Source organism: Aedes aegypti, chromosome 2, assembly GCF_002204515.2.
Source record: "Aedes aegypti strain LVP_AGWG chromosome 2, AaegL5.0 Primary Assembly, whole genome shotgun sequence".
NCBI classification, from domain to species: domain Eukaryota; kingdom Metazoa; phylum Arthropoda; class Insecta; order Diptera; family Culicidae; genus Aedes; species Aedes aegypti.
Genome location: NC_035108.1, coordinates 432,519,099 through 432,544,868, shown reverse-complemented (window position 1 = coordinate 432,544,868; position 25,770 = coordinate 432,519,099). Strand labels below are relative to the sequence as shown.

General features: G+C 37.9%; 1 protein-coding gene across 7 annotated transcripts in view; it reads left to right on the top strand.

The window, feature by feature from the left end:
- Positions 1 to 18,587: 18,587 nt before the first annotated feature.
- Positions 18,588 to 25,770, top strand: part of LOC5575537 (angiotensin-converting enzyme) — a 527,507-nt gene continuing 520,324 nt past the window's right edge. For 4 of the 7 annotated variants that reach the window (XM_021847779.1, XM_021847777.1, XM_021847774.1 and 1 more), the window contains exon 1: positions 18,588 to 18,960. The gene's annotated coding sequence lies outside the window, so the exon portion shown is untranslated. Of the gene's footprint in view, positions 19,159 to 25,770 lie in introns of all 7 variants that reach the window. The other 3 variants (XM_021847778.1, XM_021847776.1, XM_021847773.1) reach the window with 1 other exon arrangement.

Sequence of the window (25,770 nt, the reverse complement as noted above, 5' to 3'; positions counted from 1 at the left end):
CATAGAAGCTGATACTAAAATAATCATTTATAAAACTGTTAATGTTCTGTCCAGTCTTCTTCTTCTTTCTTCTTCTTTCTGGCTTTACGTCCCAACTGGGACAAAGCCTGCTTCTCATATTAGTGTTCTTATGAGCACTTCCACAGTTACTAACTGAGAGCTTTCTTTGCCGAATGACCATTTTTGCATGTGTATATCGTGTGGCAGGTACGAAGATACTCTATGCCCTGTGAATCGAGAAAATTTCCTTTACGAAAAGTCCCTCAACCAGTGGGATTCGATCCCACGACCCTCAGCATGGTCATACTGAATAGCTGCGCGTTTACCGCTACGGCTATCTGGGCCCCTACTAGACAGAATAAAGTACGGTTTTGTCGGTTTGCCAAATGATCATGTTTGGAGGCCTGGATTTCACCTCGAAATTTTCTCTTCATCTGAATTTTCACCGTAGCTCAGAAATAACAAGATTTTACACAATAGAAAACTCACTCACAAACTAATGAGTTTGAAACACCTCTTGTATTAAAATGGCATACTTTTCTAATTATTTTCAATCCGTGGTATAAATTTCAGGTAAATTGAAGCACTAGAATCCGACAATCAAGCCTCTAAACTTGACCATTTTGAAGGGAAAAACAGACAATGCGCAACTTATTCTGTTCATTACTGTACTTTTGAAATGACTTGTAGGTAGAGGTAGATACTGAAATGTCTGAGTAATCTGGGTTAGCACGGTACGAGAAATAAGTATCATCAACGTCAAGTCACGTGCTTCTATGTTATGCACAAAACGCATTTTTTTTTCTTGTCATCAGCAGATCCATAACGTTCGGCAGCACGTATTTTTATGACTAGTAGCACATCTCGGTTGAACGTTGTCTACATTTAGGAAAAACACGTTCAATATGTTCTGCAAGATTGCGTACAAGTGAATATAAAAGTTCGGTGATGGGGAATTATATAAAATTTATATTTTTCAATCTTCATATTATTCAAACTGGGTTATGAAAGAAAGCAAAAGTAGGATTTGATATTCTGCCCATAAAGGCATAACTGTCCCATATGGAAAAAGTAGGCATTGAGAAAATGGCACTCCACTATGGGCGGTTTCCATACAGACTGGCGGCCAAAAATATTTTTTCTATCTCATGTCGTATTTATGAGTTTTATGATACAAATTTGATGTTTTATTTTCAAAAACAAGTTTTCGAGACTAACTTTTGAATAGGGCCTATAGTGAAATATTAAACTTTGTTACTTATAATTCATATAAGCCATTTATGCGATTAAAGTTGTGCAAACCATTATAAATATTAAAACTTACATAGGAATGATGATATGAATGATTTAGCGAAATTCAGTTATTTTCTGAATTAGTTTTTAGCTGTTTTCAATAGAAAATGGTTAAAAATATTGGAAAAATTCAAAAAGCCTTAAATTAAAAAAGTGCAAATTTGTGCAGCTAAATTCTTCACGATACTTTAGTTTACATCTCAAAGTACCCTTGGAACGGAATTTAAGCCTGGGACAACTTGGGACAAAAAAGTACTCGATGTGTTAACTATAAGCTTATTCGATTTTTTTAGCCGCCTTATAAAAAAATGTCATTAAAGCCACTATTTTGAAGCTTTTTTTTATTTTTTTTATAGTTCCTAGGAAACCTTTTTTGTATGCTTTCAAATGGTGTAAAACATTTTTCGTAGGTATTACAGAAAAAAAGTTATATTCATTTGAGTAAACCATAGTTTTTGTTAATAAAAACCATTTTTTCTCCATAGGCTCAACTTTGGCACCTCATATCTGAGTGTGCAATGCAAATCATGCCCTAATATTTTGGGGATTTCTTAGCAGACATGTTTACAATGAAATGGTGAACAAGAATTGAAATTTGGGGCACATCACTTTTTTGATTATATTGGCCACCTGATAAGCCATAGTGCACTCATGGGTTAAAGTTTTGCGTCTCATACAAATATTTATAATCTTCTAAGAGCATCTTTAACGGGAGCGACTATTTGGGTGATTAAAATGATCACCCCCAGAGTTGTCATTTTAGTTTAGTCACTCATTCTCACACCGGTGGCTACCATATTTAATAACTCGTTTCCGTACCGGTCGTTGCTTTTTGGGATAACATATGAGTTGTGAAAATTATGGTGATCAATTCAGGTTGGGAATTTTTGTAACTCTGCTGGAATATCTATTATATTCTGGTGCGGAATTTTTAGAATGCCATCGGAATCCTTGGGATTCCGACTAGAATGCTTGGGATTCCGACTGGAATCCTTGGGATTCCGCCTGGAATCCTTGGGATTCCGCCTGGAATCCTTGGGATTCCGCCTGGAATCCTTGGGACTCCGCCTGGAATCCTTGGGATTCCGCCTGGAATCCTTGGGATTCCGCCTAGAATCCTGAATCCTAGTCTGAATCCCGAGGATTCCAGCCGGAATCCCGAGGATTCCAGTCGGACTTCCAAGGATTCCAGTCGGACTTCCAAGGATTCCAGTCGGACTTCCAAGGATTCCAGTCGGACTTCCAAGGATTCCAGTCGGACTTCCAAGGATTCCAGTCGGAATCCCAAGGATTCCAGTCGGAATCCCAAAGATTCCGAGGTATCCAGTCGAAATTCCGAGGATTCCAGTCGAAATTCCGAGGATTCAAGTCGAAATTCCGAGGATTCCAGTCGAAATCCCGAGGATTCCAGGCGGAATCCCGTGGATTCCAGTTGGAATTCTAAGGATTCCAGTCGGAATCCCAAAATCCCATAATTCTCCGAAATCGAGGATTTTCGAGTATTTCATAAACTTCTATCGGATTTCCAATAAGGCTGATACAAATATTAATTTTCTTTTATGTCACCCCCCCCCCCCTTCGAAAATCCGAAAATTTGAAGGGGAGAAAAAAAAGATTCATCATATTTTGACATCATTTAGGTTTTTTTCAATTTTTAAAGTAAAAAACAAGTAAAATAATGATCCAGAGGACGATTAAAAGAAGTTTAACAACTATCATTAAAAATAATAATTTAAAAAAAATAAAAAAATTGCATCAGATTCCTAGTATTCTTATCAAAATCTTGAAGGTTTACCCGATTTCTCAAAATTATGAAATTTCTACTTCATGCGCATCAGATTACTAAAACTCCAACCAGAATTTCATATCCCACACCGTATATGCTTGAATTCAAATCGAATAGCAGCGCAACTATCGCGCTGCTAAATTTGCTCACCCGATGCTTTCCGAAAGCAGCGCTGTCATTTTGCTACCCCGGTTAGCAGCGCCCGGTACGGATCAGCGTAATGATACTGCGCTATGTAATTTAGTTTAGTCGCGCACCGTTACGACTGCTCTAATACATTTGTAGATATCATATTCATTTAGCACAACCACAGAGACAACTCATTTTGTTTCTATTGATTAGCGAAAAATATAAACTTGAACACATTTCACATTTCGCAGTTGTTATTTGGCTTGAAAGTACATAAAGAGGCTGTTACACCTTTATTTTTCAATGTTGGACTGCATCAACTTCATATTTTTCCCCAACATTTTCAAACAAAGTGTGTTAATTTTCATATGCACGGTAAAATAACCATTGAAGCATGGATTTTGCGACGAAAAAAGGTGTTGGCTCGAAAATCAATATGGGACAGTTATGACTTTATGGGCAGTATTCGTCCTTTGTAAAAAATATGTAGTTTTGTACCATAAATAAGTGCACACTCGCAATAATCAGTTTCAGATTATCTTCTTTTTGAATAGAAAATAAATTGGACGTAAAATACATAAGTTTTGTGTTACGATATAGCACAAAATTAGTTGAAATCGTCACACATCTATCTTCCTACGGACTATTTGGTTTGGCTCATGTAAACTTTTACAATTTGAAAATAGAGTTTATTTACCTGTGATTTCTAAATGAGCTTACACACAAATTTGCAATCGAGATGCAATGGTATTTAGTATTGACGTGCTTTAGTAGTCACAGGGATGAGGCATTTATGACATTTCTTCCGAACTTAAGCTCCATCACTGACGTGGATTGCACTGTATGACACTTTATTAAAAACATGAAAAATCAATTCTAAACATTTTTTCGGCAAAAAACTGTAAACAAAATATTAAATTTAATTTAAATTTTATCATTATTTTTTTAAGACTCAACAATAACAAAGCAAATTGACATCATTTACTAGCAATATTGTTTTCAGACTGAGTGGTACTTTACTGAATGAAGCGACAGATGATGGTAGCTAAATTTTTGTCTACGGCAAGTTAATAACATTAGTAGCTTCATTATGATGAACAAAGAGCAGTATCACACAGTGGCCCAACGCTGGCCAAAAGAAAAAAAAAAGAAGTTTGCAAATTCTTCTTGGATATTACTTCTTGATTTGTTTAGTATTGTCTACAAATCCTCTAATTAAGACCAATCGGTGCCTGTTTTGATTTTTTTTTCCACCATGTGTATGACAAATTTTCCGTAGTATTCGATGTACTATGGGTTAATTTGCGCTTTGTTTATAAATCTATAAATTGATATAAATATCGACTTTTTACATCATCAACTCCCGAATAGATTCAGAAACCATCAAAATAAGCTCTCTACGAGTTTCTACTCCAAATTGGCACGCAAATAATTACATTAAATTAAAATGTGTGAATTAAAAAACATTACATTAAAAAAAAATGTGTGAATTGTGATTTGTTCGGTACATTTCACAGAATTGTTTTAAAATAGTTTTTTTTAATACATCATTAAAACCGTACCTGGATCGAAATTTATTGAAATTTTCATATATTACCAAAGTGTTGTTTCTTTCTCACTCAATGTTTTAATACACATTGAACCAAATATCAATTTATTATGTTCCTTATGTGTATTTTTATAGTGTTGTTTAGAAATAAATAAAATACTTTTTTAAATGTTTTTTTGTTGTGTTTTTTAATGTTTTTCTGATCCAAGAGCAGTTAAAATGATCTATATCCCTTTTTAAAATGACATACCTATTGAGTTCTTTTTTCTTTTTTCGGAACTTGAAATTGTACCAACAAAAAAGCTCCACGGGGATCCGCTTTTCTTTATTCGCAACAATGTAGCTAATGTTCTTGACAAAAATTTAGCTGCCGCCATTTGCCACCTCATGATTTTGTGATACGTTGTGTTTTGAATGTTTTTACTTAAAGTATACCATTTGATCTGAAAGTTTTGCTAGCAAATGATGACAATTTAGATAGAAAAGACACCGACGCGTTAGTGCTTCCAGTGGGTTTGCCCTTTGATTCCAGTGGATTTGCCCTTTCATTGTTTGTTCAATACCATGTCGTTCTTTTGGGTTTGAAAATTAATCTGACACTTTGAGGCCCGGAACTCACGCTGTCAGTTGGCAAACTAGATGTTGGTACCGTAATCCGGGGTAACATTGATCGGGATGACTCATCTTGTTAAACGTTCAAATAAAGATTTATTGATGAAGCATTTTCGAACCATGAATGGTGCCTCTCTTTCGTTTATTGATAAGCTAATGATAATTAAGGTTTTTGCCAAAATTGCGTTTAGTTCATGCGCAAATTTGTCAACTTTTTGAAACAATCATTTCTATCATTTTCACTGACACTACCGAAAATTCATGTCTCACATGAGTTCTGCAGACGATGTGATCAAGGAAAATGCGGGTGTTACTAAATATGGCATCGCCGAAAACGATTCCGTTGTCAAATCTTTCATAAGTTTATTCATTTAGGCAACATTACCAAAATACTATTACGAATGTAGAATTTTCTGAGGAAATTGCCTACTTTTAGGCGTATTACGCGGTTCAAGGTGTTTTTAATTTTGAAATAACTCAAAAAGTAAATGACTTGTAAGAGTTTGGTCTTCATATTCGGCTTCAGGGGCCCTGATTTTAGTAAGTAATGACATTTCCAATATTAGCGAACGTTGTTTACTTGGGTGATCAATGTTACCCCATATCAGCTGAATCAAAATATCACTTAAAACATTTATTTAAACATGTTTAAATCTTTCGAAAAACAAAATAAAGTACATAGCTAGGAGTGGTGGGTGCCAGTACTTGTTTTAAAAATATGAAACTTGTAACATTTGTATTGTGAAATGAAAAATTTAAGAAAAACTAAAAAAAAATAATCAATGTTACCCCGGATTACGGTAACACGAACAGCAGCGACATTAGCATTCTTAGGTTAATGCTTCTACTGAAGCACCACATTAGATGCAGTCGATATACATTATTGACGAAAAGTTTTCCGGAGTGAAGCGGGAATCAAACCCATACTCCTTGACTCGTTTCGACTAAATACTTGGTAACTCTAACCGAATAAAATGATCAAAAACTTTTTTTTTCAAGTTTTTAATAATGTGTCATACAGTGCCACGTCAGTGATAGAGCATAAGTGTCTTCCTAAAAAATGTTAAAAATTGCCTCAATGAACGTTTTTGTATTAGAAACAGTTTTGCTTGAATGCTCTTAACGTAAAACCAGTATTCAGATCAAATGGCCTTCATTGTCATATAGATTTGATATTATCCCTGTGACATTTTTAAAATATCTTCAAAACCGGTATGCTTTATGGGAAACCGTATCAAAGTACATCGAAAAAAAAAAAGAAAAACTTTAATCTAATTGGAAGATTGTATGTTCGATCTCGTCAACAAATTATTCCATTTTTATCAACCCATTTTTTATTATTTTTCAAAATGCTTAGAATATAAACTTAAAACTTATTTTAAAGCAATTCAAATGTTTTTCACTAGACTCAGACATGTTAGGTGTCAAATTATATACGATTTAACAACGTTTGACTCCTTCATATCCGCTAATCAATTCGTGTTTGCAAATTTCGCATAGGCTGCACTATGGGCGATCAGGTGGCCAATAATCGAAAAAAAACTTGTTCTGATAGGTTTTTCTTTTACATCATTCCATAGTAAACACTTCTATTAAGATATTCCTGGCATACAGTACAGTATGTCAAAGTTGGAGTTTTCAAGAAAAATAAAGAATTCAGTTCAAACACAAAGTACACAGTGAATACAATGTACTACAAAATCGTAATATTTTATACAGATCTTCATACACTATCCGAAAGCTTATTCAAAAAGCTATCTTAGAAAAATAAAATCGTAATCGGTCGGAAAAATGCGGGGAGTGCACTGAAAAAAATATATTTGATTTTTTATCGAAACTTTACGCATCCCATACATTTTTGTGCCAAGTTGTCCCAGGCTAAAATATATTTCCAAGGATACTTTGAGATGTAAACTAAAGGATCGTGAAGAATTTAGCTGCACAAATTTGTACTTTTTTAATTTAGGGCTTTTTGAATTTTTCCAATATTTTGAACAGTTTTCAATTAAAAACAGCTACAAAATAATTCAGAGAATAACTGAATATCTCTAAATCATTCATATCATCATTTCTATGTGAGTTCAAATATTTATTATGGTTTGCACAACTTTAATCGCATAAATGATTTATATTATTTTATTTCGCTATATGCCCTATTCAAAAGTTGGTCTCGAAAACTTGTTTTTGAAAATAAAACATCAAATTAGTATCACAAAAGTCATATATACAAAATAAAATTGAAAAAATATTTATGGCCACCAGTCTGTATGACAAGATTGACGCATCCTTCAACAATCGAGAGTTGCTATGGCAACGTCCTAGCAACAAAAATAATTTGTGATTGATTGAAATCGTACTTAAGAGAGTTGCAGAAACCTCTCTTTTTTATACCTTGACCTCACAGTTATGGATCAAATTGTGGTGGATGCGCGAAATTAGATTCAGTAGACCACATTTCAATTAGTAATATTAACGTGCAATATAAACTAAAAACAAAACTGTAAATCACATTGACAGAAATGCTTTCGCATCATTTCAATCATTTCAAGTTACACGAATATATAAACAGTTTGTCGATATTATATTTCAGTCGTTTTCATTAGTAGAGAAATCTCAATAGCGTAAACCATTGCTTAGACTTTCGAATGGTCGTGAATATTATGCGATAACGACGAGATGAATGAAATGATTGTTTATGCAGCCTAGCACACTTGCGATAAACAAAGGCGACGGGCCTAATGCTTATAATGCTTGATAAGCATAGGCGACGGGCTTGAAGCGTATGGCTATAACTGAAAAGAAAAACATAATCATGTTTCAATAGGAATTTTCTGATGCGCGTCTCCGATAGTTTGCCATATATGGAAATGTTAGCAGATCAAGGTCGAAATGAAGATATGCGCAATTGATAGAATAATAAAACTAATCTGCACACGAATAAAGATGTTGATTTTTCCACCGTCAACCATGGTGTAGTTCATTCCGAAATCGAAAAGCCATCGCAAAATAGTGTTGTTGGCAACACGGATCAGCGCGTTCAGCACCGCCCTCACAAAAATACTACAGGGAAGCAGATCGAGTGACATGCGAATGATGCTGCTCTGATAGGCCTTTTCATGTGACAGGTCCGTCTATGCATTTGTTTACATCGGTGGAGGACCGGTGCTAACACGGGCCTGTCATTTTCATAGAAGAACTGTCAAAGGGCTTCCGGATCAGCTGTTTTGAAACGTCATGTGAAAAGGCCTATAGGGAGCTTAGGTAGGACAGCTGTCCTTAAAAAGTAGGAAGTCATGCTTGCATTATAGTTAGTCATGCTCAAAAAAGAGTTCTGGAAAACGTGAACTGTCAAAAATACACCATGAACTACCATCATGCTTACGCATAAACATGATCTAGTTCACGGTGTATTTTTGCTTGTTGACGAGTTCACGTCTGCTGTTCACGGATACGAGAACGGATTTTTTTCTGTTAGAGTGCATCAATTTGTTACTTACTACTTAAACTACTTAAAAAATCTATAATTTGTTATTCTAAATAAATCCTAAATTCTTGAAATTACGTGAATTGTGAGTACGAAATTAATTCCTTAAACTATATATATTTTAAACACAATTCATAATACATTTTGCCTAAACATAAGTTGGAACAAACCCTACTGTTACAAAAGATGGAGAAACTAAAGTTGAGGACAAATCAATGTAAGATAACATATAAAAAGAAATGTAAAATATATTAACTAATACTAAATCTTCGAGCTGTTTAGTAGAATACCTATAAGTAGATGAAAAAACGAATTTAGTACTAAATCATTTAATTCTACTAGAGTTTGTATCCTTTGATAGATACGCGTATTTAGACCTCAACTGTAAGGCCGTCTTCAGTGTCGTGTACTACTGCCTATTCTTCCCAAAATTACGAGTTTGCTCTGAAGAAGTCCGAAACTGGTCCGCTCTCGTAACAACAAGTGTTGAGTCCAAACTTTAAAATTCAATAAAACAACATAGAAAACATGAAATTTTCATGTAAAAGAACGAATTTAAACGTTTCAAATTGGAACTTCGGTGAGTAAACTTTTTTGAGTGTAATATTTACTTAGGATTGCATAAAAATTAAAAATTCTATCAGTTTCTGAAAACTATACCCGGGCAGACGGAAAAATCACATCTCGAAACGAACAGATTATGATCGCATGTCTTAATTTGACTTAGAAAAGATGTTCAAAAATCTTATAAATCACCCATTTGATTTATTTAGTTAACATCTAAACAGATAAGGCGGCGTCCATTCATTACGTAACGCAAAAATTGAAATTTTTTGACCCCCTCCCCTCTCCGTAACGCTTTTTGTATGAAAATTATCAAATTTTTGTATGAACCGTAACGCTTGAGCCTACTCTCCCCCTCCCCCTAGAGCGTTACGTAATTTGTGGATGCCGCCTAACACTGAATGAACCATTTCACGCAACAATTCTCGGTTCGTGGCCGCATCTCTCCATCATCGGTTCTGCCCCACACTCGCCAAGTCGATGCGCACTTGATCCGTCCACCTAGCTCGCTGTGCTCCACGCCTTCTTGTACCAACCGGATCCGAAGCAGGGTTGCTGTACGGCATTCTTGTAACATGTCCTGCCCATCGTATTCTTCCAGCTTTGGTCACCTTTTGAATACTGGGTTTGCCGTAGAGTTGAGCGAGCTCGTCAGCCGTCAGTAAGGATCCAAGGTAGACGAACTCGTCGACCACCTCGAACGTATCCCCGTCTATCGTAACACTGCTACCCAGGCGAGCCCTGTCGCGCTCGGCCCCACCAGCTAGCATGTATTTTGTCTTGGACGCATTCACCACCAGTTCAACTTTTGCTGCCTTGCGTTTCAGCTGGGTGTACAGATCTGCCACCTTTTTAAATGTTCGGCCGACAATATCCACCTTGTCGTCAGTGCCGTAGCGTGCGGTTGGCCAGATTGGCACCCGCCAAGGGCGCCGCCCTGAAAGAGGCGCCAAAATGCGCGAATCGTTTGGAAAATTTTTGGAGATGCGTATTGAATTCGGATTGCTTATTAGGAACAATTTCAAAAGAATTAAAATATTAAACCAATTGCTGAAAACATAACAAAATATGCAATAAGCATTTCAAAAGATATTGTTCATTTCTTGCATTTTTTTATGTTTGATGTTCAAATAAATACACATACAAGTTTGTTAATGAGAAGAATCAAAGATTTTCATTGTTCATAAATCTGAATGTATGCTGAAAATTAGACTGTACGTTTCGATCACTCGATGTTATTATTAAAATTACAAGAATTACTTTCCCAGCTACGACTCTTTGAGAAGTTGTCAGGCAAAATTGAAATTCTACTAAGCCTTTATAAAGGTTGTACCATAATGACTAAAGTCGTAGAACACAACACAGAATCCCAGACTGGATCCAAAAAAAAATTTTCATAGAATACTGAACATGAATCATCAAGGACAGGATTCTGAACAGAGCTCTTGCTTTATCTTGATCGGTCTTTCACATAATTCTAGGTGTGTTTGTGTTTTTTATATAACTTCGATAATTTTTAAACTTTCATAAACCTAGCCGAAAATTCTCAGAGCAGACATTATTTAAGAATCTGCAATACATTTTTAAAAGTTTCAAGAACGTTCTACACTATTTGAAACTTGTGTTCAATTACTGTGAAGAAAGCTTTCAATCTCAAGGGTAATTGTAATTCCTCAGAAATTAATTAAAAAATCTTTAACATATTTCAAGTTTCCGTTGATTGATCAAAAAATTGTGATTTACACATTGCGTTGCTACTTTTAGAGAATATCTTAACTAAATCTACGCTAATTATTTATTAAGAAAAAAAAAGGCATAAGCTCTTAAATTCTTTCCAGTCCTTCAGAGCAAAAAGTATTGAAGCTTTGCTTAAAAACAAATGGTTCACAAATATTTGTTTAAAAATTTTCAAATTGTGATTGAAACATCTAGTAGGTTATGTAGATTTGTATCGAGCCAAATGAACTGTAAATGTGTTCAAAAATTTTCAAATCATCTTTCAGCTAACATTCAAACTCGTTTACTACAGGTGACAGACGACGAAAGATGATCTGGGATAATACTTTGTAGGCCACATTTAGAATGGTGATCGCTCGAAAGTTCTCGCCTTTCTTGTAGATGGGGCATATTACCCGTTCCTTCCACTCCTCCTGTAGCTGTTCTGTTTCCCAGATTGTGCCTATCAGCCGGTGCAGACAAATGGTCAGCCTCTCCGGGCCTATCTTTATGAGTTCAGCTCCGATACGATCCTTACCATCAGCTTTATTGTTCTTGGGCCGTCCATCATTGCCTGTGCTCTTAGCGCCATTCAGGTGCTCGTCGAAGTGCTGCTTCCACCTTCCAATCACCTCACGCTCGTCCGTCATAATGCTCCCATCATTATCCCTGCACATCTCGGCTCGCGGAACGAAGCCGTTGTGGGATGCGTTGAGCCTCTGATAGAACTTACGTGTTTCTTGAGACCGGCACAGCTGTATAATTTCCTCGCACTCCGTCTCTTCCAAGCGACGTTTTTTCTCCCGAAAGAGGCGGGTCTGCTATTGTCGGTTCCGTCTATAACGCTCCACGTTCTGCCGGGTCCCTCGCTGCAGCATGACCGCCGGCGCTGCATTCTTCTCCTCCAGAATCTGCCTACACTCCTCGTCGAACCAATCGTTCCGTCGACTCCGTCCCACGTACCCGACGTTGCTCTCAGCTGCATTGTTGATGGCTGCCTTCACTGTTCTCCAACAGTCCGCAAGAGGGGCTTCGTCCAGCTCACTCCCTTCCGATAATGCAGCCTCGAGGTGCTGCGCGTACGCAGTTGCGACATTCGGTTGCTTAAGCCGCTCTAGGTCATACCGGGGCGGCCGTCGGTACCGTACGTTGTTGACGACGGAAAGTTTTGGTCAGTGGTCAGAGTCGTTGTTAGCGCCACGATAGGTCTTGACGTCAATAATATCGGAGAAGTGCCGTCTATCAATCAGAACGTGGTCGATTTGTGATTCTGTCTGCTGTGGTGATCTTCAGGTGTATCGGTATGGAAGGCTGTGCTGGAAGTAGTTGCTACGAATGGCCATATTCTTGGAGGTGGCGAAATCGATTAGTCGTAAGCTGTTTTCGTTCGTCAGCCGGTGGGCGCTGAACTTTCCAATAGTCGGTCTGAACTCTTCCTCCTGGCCAACCTGAGCGTTTAAATCTCCTATGATGATCTTGACGTCATGGCTTGGGCAGCTGTTGTACTCGCGTTCGAGCTGCGCGTAAACAGCATCTTTATCATCATCAGTGCTTCCGAAGTGAGGGCTGTGCACGTTTATTATGCAGAAGTTGAAGAACCGGCCTTTGAGCCTCAACTTGCACATTCTCTCATTGATCAGCCACCACCCGATCACGCGCCTCTGCATATCACCCATCACCATAAAAGCTGTTCCCAGCTCGTGTGTGTTGCCGCAGCTCTGGTAGATGGTATGGTTATCTCTAAACATTCGTACCATTGAACTCTTCCAACACACTTTCTGCAACGCTACGATGCCGAATCCACGGTCCTTTAGCATGTCGCGACGTATGCGTGTCGACGCGTCGGCGACTATTTATTTATTCACCGTCTTTGACTACACGTCACACAGACTGAAAACTTAATATTATGTACTTTACTTAAATTTTATCTCTTATCCTATTAACAAAAACATTTTTTGACACATTGAAATCGAACGAATCGCTGAATCTGTTGAATTCTCGTAGGCAAAAGTCAAGTGCATTAAAATGGCCATAATTCGCCCGATGGTGTGGTATTGCTAGCATTGAGGAGTAACGAAGCTGACGGGGTGGCACGTACAAAGGGATTTGTTCAAGGAGCACAGGGCTGTAGATGTTGCCCTGAATGATGTCGAAAATGAACACAAACTGCATCGAAACACGTCGTTGTGATAGAGTCTCCAAACCGATCAAGCGGCATCGGTCTGGATAAGGCGGAAGATGGACGGGATCATTCCACGGAAGATTGCGTAGTGCAAACCTAATGAATCTCCTTTGTACACGTTCAATTTTGAGAACCAGCGTAGAATAATAAGGACACCATACGGGAGCAGCGTATTCAAGTATACTACGTACTAGTGAGCAGTAGAGAATTTTCAGTGCATAAATGTCTGTGAAATCTGCAGCATGCCGACGAATAAATCCAAGAGCGGAAAAGGCTTTGGCCGCGGTAACCCCTATGTGTTCGTTGAATTTTAGCTTTTCGTCGATGATAACGCCTAAGTCGCAGATAGACGTCACCCTTTGCAGAAGAACCGAATCGATTGAGTATTCAAAAACGGTTTTGTCACTGCATCTACTGAAGGAAATAACCTTACACTTGGTACCGTTGACGCGCATTCCGTTATCACCGCACCATATCAGCAGCGTATTAACATTCTCTTGAAGTGCTACACAGTCCAGCTGCGAAAATATTGTACGGTACATCTTCATATCGTCAGCAAATGATAGAACGAACGACGACAGTAGAAGACTTAAGTCGTTTACAAATATGTTGAATAGCAACGGTCCAAGAACGCTACCCTGAGGTACGCCCGATGTGATGGCAAACGATCGAGATCTCGCATAGTTGATCACCACGTATGCGGATCGGTCTGATAAATACGAACGTAGCCAATCTATGATCCAATCCGGAAATCCGATATGCTTCATTTTATTGACGATTGTAACATGTGGAACGGTGTCAAAGGCCTTTGCGAAATCGATATAAACGGAATCAACTTGACGTCTATGCTCCAATTCACGAGATAGTGTGGCAACGTAGGACATGAGATTTGATGTTGTGGACCTGCGCCTCATGAAGCCATGTTGAGTGTTGGAGATGATCGGAACTGCTACATTGTACAGTATGCTATGCACCATTTTTTTCAAATATTTTGCTCATGCAGCACAGAATAGAAACGCCACGATAGTTAGAGACAGAACTGCAATTCCCAGATTTGTGAATAGGGACAATGCAAGCCTGTTTCCACAATGCTGGAAATGTCTTCTCACTGAGAGAACGATTGAAGATTTTGGTGATAGGGTCAGCTAACGTAGTAGAGCAATTCCTTAACAGGAGAGGGGGAACGGCGTCTGTGCCCTGGCCTTTCGAAACATCGAGTTCATTGATAGCTTCTAATACTTCGTTGCAGGAAAACTGGATAACAGGAAGCGAGATGTCGATGGTTGGGATGTGAGCGAAACAATCACGACGGGGAACAGGTGCTGCTCTGCTGAATACACTTTCAAAGAATGACGCGAACAAATCAGCGGCTTCTTTGTTTGTACTAGCGTGGGAACCATTAAGATGGACATTGCTGGTGATGCGAGTAGTGCCTTTTTGTTTTTTCACAAAGTCCCAGAATAACGAAGGGTTTTGTTTCACGTTAGTCTGGATCGTGCTGACATAGTTTTCGTGAGAAGATAGTAAGAGTTCTTTGTATGCAAACTCCACATCATGCAGGTTTTCGCGTTCACCTTCGGATTTCGTCAAGAAAAACCGTTTACGTGCCTTTCTTAAGATGTTTCGCAGATTCCTCAGTTCTGCACTCCACCAGGGCTTGCTGAATGTTGAAGTGAATTTTCGCCTTTTTCGGGGAACGTGCTCGTTGAAAATCCCATACAGTTTGTCGTAGAAGCTGATTAGCATTTCATCCACACTGCCGCACTGTAGAACAGCATTCCAGTCAATGGCAGCAAGTGCTTCGTTCAGCTGGTCGTAATCACAAGCATTAAAATTGAAATTGGAATTTTCGATGAAGTCGTCAGGTTCAGATATCAACTCCTCACATTCGTCAAAGATTATAACAAAGGGCATATGATGGTTGTCAATGGTTAAAAGTGGGATAGGTGGAGGAATGAGGTCAAGATATTCCGGCAGACTAACAAATGCCAAGTCTAGCAACCTGTCGTTGATGTTTACGAGATTGTTGACTTGTTGAAGACCGATTGCAAACATGGCCTCCACAAGGGACTGTTCAGGTTCAGAGGAAATGTTAGATGGAATGTACCCGTTCATAGCGTCATCCAATTGCCAACGCAGATTGGGAAGGTTGAAGTCACCAAGCGAAAGAATGATATCCTTTTTGGACGAGATGTTTGCAATGTGTTCAACCGCATTTGCATGAGCAGAGTAAACATCGGTGGGAGAATTAGGGGGAAGATATACAGCCACGACATACAGTGACCGGTGTGACATCTTCACTCGGATAGTCACTTGCTCAAGATGTTCACAACTCGACAGCGGAACTAACTCGCATTTGAAGCGGCACTTAACGGCAATCAAAACCCCACCTCCTCTATGCGTGTGCTCCCGATGAAGTTGAGAGATTTACAGTTCCACGTACCGAGCTTCCAATCGCTAGTCCCTTTACGTCGCTGTGGTCTTCGCCGATTGTCCCGGCTCGTATTCTCTCGTTGATTATTCGTTGCTTGATTTTTTTACGGCTGGCTTGCAGGGCCTGACACCAACCCCCTAGATTTCCGGAGGACCATTCCCCCTAAATGTTCGGAGGACCATAGTGCGCAGTTTAGCTTAGAGTCCTTCTCTGGCACTCGGACGATGATCAGCCGCCCCTGACATGGGGAACAGACGCTATTGTGAGCCGCTCCTAACATGGAGTACAGACGCTCAAGGTTTGCAGAAGCAAACCCCCCCTTCCCTGTCAGCATACGACCAAAGTTCCCACCGGGGGTTGGTTACCCGATCTTCCCTAAGGTTACTTGTACCCCGGCCAGTACCGCGAGGAGGTAGGGATAGGAGTTGCTGAGCAAGAGGCTAAGGACCGCACAGAGGGGTCTATTTTATTCCTTCAGGTACGCGAGGTATCAATGGTACGCTATGCCCAGCTATTTACCAAACATCATCGACTCGTGGAGATATCAAAAATGCATTGAAGAGTTGTTTGAGGGAACCGTCATAATAATCACGAAATTTTGTGTTAGTATGGTTCAACAAGTCGATATCAAATCATGAAACATAGACTTATGGTTTCACTGTATTAGCATAATGTTAATATAAAGATTCTACTCCATTATCCCGAATTCCAATATCACGGGGCTATGTCATTCAAAGTGGTGTACATTCGGGGAAGTGGCATTCGGGGTAATGTGTTTCGAGGTAATGTAGAATGAAATAATAGAATGTAGGTAGAATCGATCGTATGCAATCAATAGTTTTGGAATTATTAATTCATCGGCCTAAGTGTCCGGTACTCGAGGATCTCTCAATACCTGAACAATTCGAGCTTTATTGAAGGTGATGTATTTAAATTCTATCATTATTGAATGATTGTTAAGACAATCATTTCGAAAATTTCAAGGTCATTATTTGTTAAGGAATGGATTGAACTTTTCTCAGCAAATTTATATAATTGCTGAACGTTAGTTATTTCCTATGCAAATGTGACATACTAATTTAGATGTCGATGAGAATGACTTGCGCTGTACTGTGACGTCTTACCACGTAATCTCTCAAACACGCGCAAATACCGATGTTTGGTGATTCACTTTTATTCAACCGAATAGGGTTTCCGTTTATCATTTACCACCGATCGTTGTATAGACAACTATAGCGTGATGGCAAATAATTCGGTTCCCACGGTTTTGCGCTACAAATTCCTACAGTTTCATAACAGTGACTATTGTTACCAGCTACTGAATGTGAATTTCGTCACCGGACCAGACAGGACGCGTTAGTCAGCATCCTTGACAGTGATCCCCGCACATCTGTACGGAGCGTGTCATTTTATGACCACAAGAAATATTCCGCACATTTCAATGGTACAATTGAAAAAAGGTCATAAAACGCGCTCACATTATGTGACATATCGGCGAATGAATGTAACTTGTCTTATGCTATGCGCTGACCAAAGACCACATGGCCTCTCGGTGATCTTTAGAATGGATGGTATTGTTTTGTGACGTTTGGAACAGGCGCTCGCTGCACATGACAGCAAAAAGCGTGCGGTTTCGAGTCATAACCCGGCGGTTGTTGGTAGCGGTTGAACGAGCACTTATGAATGGCAGTTTAATTTTCATCAACCCGCTAAGTATGTGAACGCTTCTATTCTAAGCGCACGTTGAAGTCTCCCGGCGAGGTTCTGGTGAACGAGGGGCGTTCGGGTGGGATGAATTGTAAGAATCATGCCTCAAAATTTTAGTGTCAATATTAAAATATTTGTGATTGGAAGATATAACTTTTTAGAGGATTTTCAGTTTTAAGGTTTCCACGTTCTCACTTGAGGACCCCTCGTTTGTGAAAATTAGCGTGCGGCGGTCGCGCAGCAGTCGTTCTAGTGCTGCTGGCAGAAAATTGTCGAGGGAAAAACCGTGACAGTCGAACACTTTCAATTGTAATTGTGATATGTTTTGATAAACGTAAGAAAAACATGTAACTTACTTGCACTTGCATTCGGTGGTTTGATTCCTCCCTAGAGAGCTCGTAGGAAGGTGTGTAAGTGAACTTGGCTTGTGGCTTGTCGGTTCCACCCACTCTGCCTTCCGCTCCGTTGGGGTTAATTTGAATGTCGGTCGAAGGTGGACAGAGCGCTTTTGTTCCCTCGGTGAGTCTAATCAACGTGCTTTAAGTTCATACATACAGGTGTTATTAGGGTGTCCCAGAAAGCATCAGTATTCAAAAAGTCATGCTAATTCATAGCATTTCTGTAGTACAAATCAACTTTCCAAAAATCGTTTACAGGTTATGCCAGATCAATTTATTAGACATTATAATTTTCGATTAAATTTTTTATATTTTGTGGAGATGTTTTAAAAGATATGTCGATGGATATTTTTTTTATCCGAGATGGTTTCGTAGGAGAGGATTCCTTAGAATGAGAGTTTCCATTCCAACCATCTTCACCGCCGTATATAAACTTGATGCACATAATAATGAACACAACATAATAAGATAACGATCATACAATCAAATTATACTTAGAGATCTTCAAAAACGCCTAACGTTAACATTTTTTCTGCAACACCCTAACGTTCCATACCGTCAAAATAACGCCAGGCAGCAAGTACCCGCATCTTTCCGGGCTTCTCTCAAGCCGCCACCGCCGAATGGGTTGTTAGAAGTTTACATACATGTAGGTATGCTATAGGAGGCACTATCAGCTGCTGAGGCGACTAAATGCGCGATATGAGTTGACGATTGTTTCGCAGTAAGAGTGCGTCTTAGTCACACTTCAGACAGTTAGTGGCCACCGGTGGCCGGAACCCATTCCCAGTTTAGGTCGGAAGCTCGTCGCGAACGGTTACACGTGGAAAGTGAGGGTGGAAATTTGAGACACGATTCGAATGATCGGTTGATGCAGCGTGGGAACTTTTTTTTCCTGGAGGAATATTGGATTGTGAAGATTGCAAGTGATGATGATATATGATTCATTATTGTTATTGGAGTGAAGAAGATATCAAAAGTTGTTTGATGAAAAGTGAAAAGTGTAAAAATTAAGTCTGGGCTTCTGTTTTTGAAAGTGAATTATTTAGGAAAACAAAAGTGATCACTTTGATACCATAGAAAACAAGTGTTGGTTTTCGAGAGAGGTAATTTCGGAAATGTGACAACGGATGAACAATTTTTCTAGCTCTATTGGGAGGTTAACTTTCTCACTTGATGAGATTCCAGACACGAGTTGTTTGCAAATTTAGAGGTGTTAATTTTAGTTTACGTTGAGAATGGATTTATTTTGAGTGTAAAAATCGGGTTCGTATTTCACCGAGACGTATTGGTGCTCATAGCGGGTAAGACTCATACTTAGTGGACTTATCTTTTTTATCGAGTTAAAGCTACATTCTTCTTTAAAATTCCCATTGCAAGAATATCCTGTACCGACAGGGACACCTTCAGCATGTCTTTGCTTTTTAGCCACGGATATTACCACTTGGCGAAGGATTTTTTTTTCAATAAATCAATACTTATCGCATGAAATGTGAAGAAAAATGATAATACAGACGACTCCCCACATCTCGATGTTCTACGATCCCTTCATTCTGCATACATTTTCACTTTCCATATCTCGATAACTCTCTATCTTGATGTGTTCCTGGTTGATTTTCGTACTCGATTTCCTCTCCGTATGTCGATATGCCCATTATCAACGACAACTAGACCTGTCAACGTCAACGTAATATGCAGTCCAGATTCCGCTGTCACGAAACGTCAAATGCAGCCCGCTGTTTTATAGCTGAAAAAGTGAAACGTATGGTATTCAAAATCAACTGTTATTAAAAACCTCAGTCGGCGGAGCAGTTTTTTCCAAAGTAGCTGATAAATCTAAACACAAGATTAGTTATTTCTAATGTCTGCTACGTTTGCTGGTATGGAATTTATGATTCGATGTGATGGAAACGCAATAATTTTTTGCTGAGAGGTTCATGTGAGGGGGTGAACGGCTTGTGCTTGATTAGTATAAACACAAAGTGGAATAAGAAAATAAACTTACCAATCACAGAAAAAGAAGACAATTCATTAAAACTTCGTTCTTTGTCTCGATCTCTTCCTATCTCGATGGTCTCTTCAATTTCGAGATGTGGAGAGTTGACTGTATCTGACATTTGAAAACCGGCTTCAGAAGCATTTTCCCTGTAAATTAAAAGGTTTGCGTTGAATGAGACGAGGAACAATTGTTTTATATTAGAGTACAAATTCTGTCCAAGTGTTTAACTCCTTCCTTGAAAGATTTACCGTGAAGATGCATCAAAGCCAAAACCTTGAATTTTCAGGAGCACTAATCTAGAGAAAAAAACAGACAACCGTGCTGAAAATTTAACTCTTTGATCACTCGCTGGTGATAACCTTTCAATCAAATTTTCAGCGCGAACGGTTGTCAGGTTGTCTAAATTTGTGCTCTTGAAAATTCGAGGTGTGGCTTCGATGCTTCTTCACCTTAAGTTTTCAACAAGGAGAAGCAGTTTACCGATAAATTTGGGCATTTGAATCATATTTTACCATGGCACATGTCATCATTGTACAAAAGATTTGAAAAAAAAAACTGTCATTTGGACCGTTTGAATCAAACCTTCATCCAATAGGGTCCTAAAGCCCTGCCCCATTCTTAGTACCAAACGCTTAAGTTTAGACCAGAAATAAATTTTTACTCAATTTCTAAATGATTATCGCTGGTTCAAGTATTTTTTTCCCGGTTTTGGAGATTTTGTCACACCCCTTAGTTTATACTTACATTTTGGGTGTATTTTGTTTTCAGTGTCACCTCCGAAATTAATACCTCTGTGGCCTATTTGTCCACTAAGTGAACGTCAAATCGATCAAAAGTGTCAAGGTTCTTTGGATGAGGATTATTTTTTTAAATTAAAATTTAAATATGATCTTCTTCTTCTTTCTGGCGTTACGTCCCCACTGGGACAGAGCTTGCTTCTCAGCTTATGTGCACTTCTACATTTATTAAATGAGAGCTTACTATGCCAATGACCCTTTTTTGCATGCGTATATCGTGTGACATGTATGAAGATACTGTATGCCCTGGGAAGTCGAGAAAATTTCCAACCCGAAAAGACCCTCGACCGATGGGATTCGAACCCACGACCCTCAGCTTGGTCTTGCTGAATAGCTGCGCGTTTTCCGCTACGGCTATCTGGGCCCCATTTAAATATGATACAGCCATTATTTGAGCGAGATAAATTGCTAAAGTAGTAGCAAGAGTACGTTTTATCGTATTATTCAATAAAAACAAGATTTTATCAAAACTTTTAGAACTCGGCTTGCTTTTCTACATTGCTCCGTTTTGCCTCAAACTCCGAACATGACCTATATTTCGAATAGTGGCGTTTCATAGGTAAAACATGATAGTTTCACTATTTTTGAATGCAAATGATTTGGATCATAGAAGACATGATTATCCTGTGACATAATTTTAATAAGTTTCTAGACAAATCGGTAAAAAAAGTCGAGTGATCGATGTATGAGTCATGTTCGGAGGTTGTGAAAAATCTTTGTGAAGAAGTGTTTTTCAAAAGCATGATAGTTCACATTAAGGTGAAGATAAATCGAAGCCAAAATCAAAATGTTCAAGAGCACAAATCTGGAGAACCGAATACACGTTTTAGCTGAAAACTTAATCGATTGGCCAGTGACCAATCAAATAAGTTTTCAGCTTAAGCAGATGTTTGGTTCTCCAGATTTGTGCTCTTAAAAATTTGAGGTTTGGCTTCGATTCATCTTCATCTTAACTAAAATTCAGTTTTCTTCAATGTACATTATGAATTCCGATCACTGACCAACTTTCACATTTACCAAATTAGGTCTGTTATAACAAATCTGATGGCCATTTAATTTTGATTTTTTAAAGGTAGTTATTTATGCAAATAATTTTTTTTAAGAGATTTTATTTAGAATTTTCACTGGAAATTTCGAAAAGTGGAGTTCTATTGGTATGGAAAAAAATCGTTACATGTCAGTATAAACATTTGATTTATTTCAAATACATTGTTTAACTACCTCATAGTTATGACCTGAGGGGTGCGGACTCCAACATTTAGGTCGATCAATTTGAAAACAATCTTTTCCATGAGTGCTAACCGTTGTTTGTTTGATTGTTGCGCAGGAAACCACATTCGAAGTGCACACTCAAAATGCTTCACACAAAGCTTCTTCAGATCAATGAAAATAAATTGACTTAATCAGAAAGTTGCTGGCCGTATGGCAAATAAAAACATATGTTAGAAAAGTTGTGAAAGACTTATGCATAACTTGAACGAAGCAAAACTTTTATTCAACAGCTCGCGTTCTTTGTGTTGAATAAATTGTATAACAATTTTTAGCGTGATGATTTCATGGCATACTCAGATCGTTTTGACGAACATTTTAGTTTGACAGCAGCCTGGCTGCATGTTGATTTCCAGTTCGCATCCCCCAGGTTATGACATATTCTTAAAAATTGAAAGATGAAAATGACACACGTAGACCATCGCATGCTTGTTTCGAATACCAATTTATTTCATTACTTTTCTAGATTTTCTAGAGGTAAATGGTTACCCTAGTAACCACTAGACCGTTAATTCGCTTTTTTGGCCTTATAGAGCTATTATACGGCTAATATACACGGATAAAAATCTGATCCCCACACCATGATTTACAAATCATGAAATTCATAAATTGGTTAGGTCATAATATCAGGATCACAAATCATGGTTCCTAGAGTCATAATCATGATTCCTCATAAGCGTAACATCCAGTGTGAAAACACTAAGCGGCGCACTTTGCTTCATCACATTCGTATCGATCACTCTTAATTCAAGATGACGAAGCGGTTGAGTGGTAGAGTACGTGGCTCACATTCGGAAGGTTCTTGGATCTAATCTCAATGCATGCTATATTTAACCTTTTTTAATTTTGTCGATCATAAACGGATGCGCGACTCAGCATTTTTGGCATTTGAATCATGATTCCGAGCAATCAGCTACAAAAACCTAACGCGTGTGTTGCGTTACGGCAATCTGACTCATGATATCATGAGTCCAAATCATGGTGTATTTTCATAAGACGAAAACACGCTGGAATCATGATATCATGAGCCATAATCTTGTTTTTGGATTCTGATTTCTACCCGTGTAGGGCATGTCAGCTGTATAGTAGCACTATTTTAGCACGCAATGCGAATAAAAGTGCCAATTAATTATTTGGGTAGTATCAGTGATTTTTTTAGTATTGACAATTCCAATGCTCTTCGTTACACCTGAAAAAAGTGCTTTTTTTAGTGATCAAAACGACTGTTTCAGTTTTACTTTGACGTTCCGAATCTATTTCGTTTTTCTCCAGAGGGAAGTATATCTAAAATTGTAGAGCTAGTATCAATATTCTTGTTTTTGCGCAAAAACTGCTTATTTTTCAAATAATAGTTAAATTTAAATTTAAAGTTTTCAATGGTTTCTATATAGAAATTTGTAAATGTAAGTAAGCTAAGAGCCTTAAAAACAAAAATCCTCAATTTCTCCAAGAGCTCCTCTGCGGGTTTTTCTACAAAACAGTTTATATTGTTTATTCACATAGTGAGAATTCTGGTGTGAAGTTGGTGAACGGAAATATGATGAAGTGAAAAATAAATTATCCCCAGAGTGGAATGATTCTCTCCTCCATTGTGTAACTCCTTGGAAAATAACTACCATAATCCGGAATAACTTTGATCAGCGGGGCAGCATTGATCGTATGACCCATCTCGTAAAATGTTCGAATCATCATTTATTGATGGAACATTTTCAAAGCATGAATGGTGCCGCTCTTTCTTACATTCACATCATTGAGATTTGTGCGAAAATTGAATTCAGTTCATGCCTATATTTTTCAACTTTTTTAATCAATGATTTATATCATTAGGGTTGAAGCACTATATTTTAACCCATGAAACCAGCATAGGAGTAGAAAACTTCGAAAAACCCTGCAAAAAATCATAAACTAATATTCAAATTTGGCAATCGAATAAAAAAATATAATATTTGTTCATGTATCGCTTTCATCAGGTGATATTTCATTGTATTTAATTGTATTCTTAGGGATAAATTACTTAATGTTTTTGTGCTAATTTTCGACCAATTGTTTTATTTTTCGACCCATGCATGTGCTAATTTTCGACCTGTGCCAAATTGAAACAATATAATCGGTTTATTGCATGAGGAACACACTATTCTACGAAATTTATATCAAGTTTGTGCTTATCTGAAGTTGATGAATTAACTTTTTCTCTATTATAGTGCATTTTTATCATTTAAAGAAAATGTGGGAAGTTTTAAACATCAATGTATGTGCGAAAATTATAAATTTATTATTGAATATTCTTCGATTATTTTTCTTCTAAGAATTACATCTCAATGGGAACAGAGTATGCGTCCCATTTCAGTAAAAAACTTTAGGATAAGTACCGTCAACGTACCAGTATCCGCCCATTTTCCAGTAGTCCGCTCACGAGTTTAAAAAGTAAGGTTATTTGAGTTAATACACAAAAAAATGTACACAGTATGATTCAATTTGTCAATTTGAACCGTATAGTGAATATAGTTTTCAAATCTCCTTTATGTAAACTTATCTTTTTTCAGTGTGAGCGGGCTATTGGAACATGAGCGGGTACTGGTGCACTGATGGTAGTTCCACAGTTATTATTCGATAGAGCTAATGAAGGCTCCTGAATGCCATAAATACTGGTTTTGTATCCCACTCACATCCTGTAAAGATCTCAATGGTAATCCTCATGATTAATTTTATATTTAGTTAATTACGAAACATCAAATGTGAAACGTTTCGTCATATTTTGTTTTGCTGTATTTCTTAATTAAGTTTTTTCTCTACGATATAATGATTTAAGTTCAATCTGTATGACATAGGAAACCGACATTCATGGACAATAATCGATTTCTCTACCAATGAAACAATTTTACGTAGAATAAACTACATTAAATTCTATTGCCGCGATGGTACAGAAATGGGATATTTTCATTTATATATGTAACGCCATAATGTTTAAAACATTTATTTCATTTCATTATTTAGTAGTTCAAATAAAAAACTCAACTTTGACTAGGTTTCTCGCTTCGGCTTTGATTTTATGTGCCGTTTCGGTACATTGTTTTCTTTTCTCCTTTCAAATTTTGCTTGATTCGTTTTGCTTCAGTGTGTTCTTGTTTCTTAATTTTGGATTCTCTCCTCCGCTCCATTCTAACAATCTCGTGATTTTATTTATCTTGCCTTACCAATTCACCTGGATGATTGTTTTTAAACTAGTTCAGCCTTTCAGCAGCATCAAGAAACCCATTAACCTACTTCTATACATTGAATTACGTTTCACTGGCCGCTGACTGCGGAATATCCACACTTCAAAATCTGTCTTCTTCTCCATTGTGGCCTGCGCAGGACAAAAAACGGTCTGCAAATCTTAAATTGAATATATGAGATTTCGGAATTCCATAACCGAAGTTCTTGTTCACTACCTGGTGCTGCTGCTGGATGTAAGTTTCTGCGTAGACTTGTCTGTACTGTTCTGGCCGCTGTTAAATAATAATCCAGATATTTTGGTGAAATTGAAGCAAGATCAATATATTTCTCACCAATTTGGTTAAAAACCGTTGAAGCAAGCAATTTAACTCCAAAAAAAGAAGCACCACCATTGTGAACGAAGTTTACTTTTGATGAAGGGTCGAAAACTAAAACACATCACTTGCTGAAATCATGGCATGCTTTTTCGACCGGTCGAAAATTGAAACCTGGTGTTTAAATTTTCGAACAATTTCAAACACGTAATAAAATGTATTTACGCTTATAGATGCACTTAATTCAATACAATATGCTTAAATTTGATCTCTTTTAATCAAACTTTATCTATTAGGCATCGCTTTCAACAGTTTTTATAC